Source organism: Otolemur garnettii, unplaced genomic scaffold (genome assembly GCF_000181295.1).
Source record: "Otolemur garnettii isolate 467f Iridium unplaced genomic scaffold, OtoGar3 scaffold00179, whole genome shotgun sequence".
In the NCBI taxonomy this organism is placed as follows: Eukaryota; Metazoa; Chordata; class Mammalia; order Primates; family Galagidae; genus Otolemur; species Otolemur garnettii.
In genome coordinates this window covers 342,454-346,294 of record NW_003852574.1, presented here as the reverse complement: position 1 = coordinate 346,294, position 3,841 = coordinate 342,454, and positions in this window count along the sequence as shown.

Below are 3,841 nucleotides of genomic sequence, written 5' to 3'. Positions count from 1 at the left end.
GGCCCAGGCCAGCTAAAACAATGACAACTGCAATAAAAAGAAAAAATAGCCGGGTGTTGTGGCAGACACCTGTAGTCAGTCCCAGGTACTTGGGAGGCTGAGGCAAGAGAATCACTTAAGCCCAAGCGTTTGAGGTTGCTGTGAGCTGTGAGACCATGGCACTCTACCCAGGGAGACAGCTTGAGACTCTGTCTCAAAAATAAATAAATAAATAATAAAGCTCCTAAAAACTTTAGGTGAGGGCTGGGTGTGGTGTCTCACACCTATAATCCTAGCACTCTGAGAGACCAAGGTTGATGGATTGCCTGAGCTTATAAGTTCAAGACCATCCTAACAAGAGCAAGACCTGGTCTCTAAAAATAGCAGGGTGCTCTGGCAGGTGCCTGTAGTCCTCACTACTTGGGAGACTGAGGCAAGAAGATTGCTTCAGCCCAAGAAGTTGAGATTGCTGTGAGCTGTGACACCACAGCACTCTACCCAGGGCGACAGAGTAAGACTCTGTCTCAAAAAAAAAAAATGACTTGGTGCCTGTAGCACAGTGGTTACAGTGCCAGCCACATGCACCAAGGATGGCGGGTTTGAACCCAACCCGGACCAGCTAAACAATGACAACCACAACAACAACAAAAAAAGCTTTAGGTGAAATCCTTTACATTTGACCCATCTATATTGCTGAGCTCCTGGTGTGCCAGTTCTTGGTGTAGGGGGCATTTCATTTAGCACAGCGGTTCTCAAAGTGTGGCTTCTGGACTAGCAGTAGCCACCCTTGGGAGCTTGTTAGATATGTAAATCTCAGACCAGCTGAATTGGGGGCTCAGGTGGTGGGGTCCAGCAATTTGAGCTTTAACAACCTTCAAGGGGTTTCTGGCTCAGGCTTGAGTCTGAGAACCAGGGTCTCAGGGGATAGTGAAGGACACCTGGAAGGTCCTCAGTGAGAGCACCTAGTATGTGCATCCACTAGCCAAGCAATCATGTCATCCTCACCACGGTCCTGTGACATATTATTGGCCCTATTTCATAGATGAGAAAACTAAGGTTCAAAGAGGCGGAGAAATTTTCCGGTTAATAAGGCAGGGGAGAGCAGTTCTGGCATGGTGGCTCACACCTGTAATCCTAGCACTCTGGGAGGCTGTGGCATGCAGATTGCTAGAGCTCAACAAGAGTGAGACCTGGTCTGTACTAAAAACAGAAAAACTAGCTGGGTGTCATGGTGGGTGTCAGTAGTTTTCCCTCATTGGGAGGCTAATGTAGGAGGATAGCTTGAGCCTAATAATCTGAGGTTGCTGTGATTTCTTTTTTGCAGTTTTTCGACAGGGCTGGGTTTGAACCCGCCACCTCTGGCATATGGGGCCAGTGCCCTACTCCTTTGAGCCACAGGTGCCGCCCAAGGTTGCTGTGATCTTTTATGATGCCACAACACTATACTCAGGGCAACAGAGTGAGACTCAGTCTCAAAAAAGAGGGGGAATAGAGCTAGATTTAAACCTCCAAGTTCCTGACTTGGAATACACACCTCCTTCACTTCCCTGGGTAGTCTCATGAACACAAGTAGCATCCACCATCTGCAGGGCCTAGAAGTCCAAAGAGGGACAGGAGAATTAAAATAAATCCAACTCCCTCGAGTTCTATCTTGGAACGAAGTGTAGGTATAAAGGTACAAACAGTAAGCACAGCACTCAATAGGCCCAGCATTTTCCTCAAGGCTGCAGCAATAGCCCTTGTTTAAAGTTATATTGCTTATTCCCAGCAGACAAGGGGGTGGGGTGGGGGAGTTAGAACTAGTTGCTTGGACAGAAGCCCAGAGAGTCCCAGCTTAGTTCCTCGGCATCCTGGAATGTGAGGGTTTAGGGACACAACACGGAACTGAGGGATCTGGGCCAGAGAGCGTACAGGCCGCTGGGGACCCAGGAGGGCGGGTCTGTGGTTTCCACATGCATGGATGACATAACGTCTGCCTGGCCTGCCAGTCTTGCTCAGAGTGGCTGCCGGCTTTGGCCTGCTGTTCCGGGTAGGCTTCCTTCCAGAGCTGCTCAGGAAACTGAGGCTGATCAGTTTGGGGCCTCTCTGCTTACACTGAGGGCTGCCAGAATCTTGGGCCACCCATGTGGAGTTCTTTCTTTTCATCATTCAGTGCTGGCTGCTACTGTCTTTCTGCCTTGTGTGGCCCTGACAGAGGTTTCCATTGCCTGCTTTTCCCACCAAGATCATCACTGACTGTCAGACTTGATGCGATAGAGCTCTTCCAGTCTATCTATTTAAATGTGCAAAGAGGGGAAGGGACTTACCTCAGGTAAGGACAGGGCCAACACCAGAATCCAGAGCCCCTGGCCATGTGCTACTTAGTAATAGCCCCTATCATTCACATCGAGTTACATCATTTACGAAATGTTTCATGTGTTATCTCCCTTGACCCTCTCAGAGACCTTGTGAAACTGAGGGTTTATGACTGCTTTGTTTATAGATGAGTAACTTAGTATTTATAGGGTTTAACCAACTTCCTCAGGATGACCCACCAGTAGTGCTCACAGCCAGATGTTCTGGCCCCACATTTCTTGCTCAGCGCTTTGATCTTGATAACATAAGAGCGCCAGTACCCAGAAACCCAGGGAGGAGCTTCAGAGGAATCATATTAAGTACAGCTCCCTCAAGGTCTATCTTGGAACAAAGTACGGGTATTCTTGGCCACGCATGGTGGCTCATGCCTATCACCATAGCAATCTGGGAGGCCAAGGCGGGTGGATTGCTTGAACTCAGGAGTTCAAGACCAGCCTGAGCAAGAGTGAGACCCTGTCTCTACTAAAAATAGAAAAACTAGCTGGGTGTTGTGGTGGGTGTCTATAGTCCCAGCTACTCAGGAGGCTGAGGCAAGAGGATTGTTTGAGCCTAAGAGTTTGAGGTGGCTATGAGCTATGATGACACCATGGCACTCTACCCAGGACAACAGAGTTAGACTCTTGTCTCAAAAAAGAAAAAAAAAAAGTATGACGCCTATAATCCTAGCACTCTGGGAGGCCGAGATGAGTGGATTGCTTGAGCTCAGGAGGTCAAGACCAGCCTGAACAAGAGCGAGACCCCATCTCTAAAAATATCTGGGCTTTGTGGCAGGCGCCTATAGTTCCAGCTACCTGGGCTGAGACCGGAGAATCACTTCAGCCCAGGAGTTTGAGGTTGTTGTGAGTTACAGCACTTTACCGAGGACAACATAGTGAGACTCTGTCTCAGAAAAACATGGGTTTTTCTCATGTTCATTGACTCAACGAGGTCCTCACCAGTGACTTTACAGTCTGAATGGACAGCTTAGTTCCTGATTTGAGCAAGTGACCTGGCCTTAAGAACTGCTTCTGCCCACTGAGAATAGGACTAGGTGATTCTGTGTGACCTGCTACCTAGGTCCAGGGGCAGCCTAGAAATAGCTCTCTGCTCATGTCCACTGTGTTCTATTTCAGCAGTCTTTTCTGTTTCATTGCATGTTGTAGATGACAAAATCCTACAACCTGTCACGATCAACCTACTTCCCCCTCCAATAGGACCAAAACACAGCGATAATGGCCCTGATTCTACCCATGTATGTTTTGAGGGCATAGGGGCTTCTGGCACTCTCATATACTATCTAAGGGACTGGACTCCCAGCTTGTTAGTGAAGGAGCCAGGCCTGGGGCTCAGTACAAGGTGAGTTTGAAGTGTATAACACAATACTTCTCTCTCATGTTTTTGCTTTGTTTTGTTTTGAGACAGAGCCTTACCCTGTTGCTGGGCTGGAGTACTGTGGCCTTGGCCTAGCTCATGCAACCTCAAACTCCTGGGCTCAAGCAATCCTCCTGCCTCAACCTCTGGAGTGGCT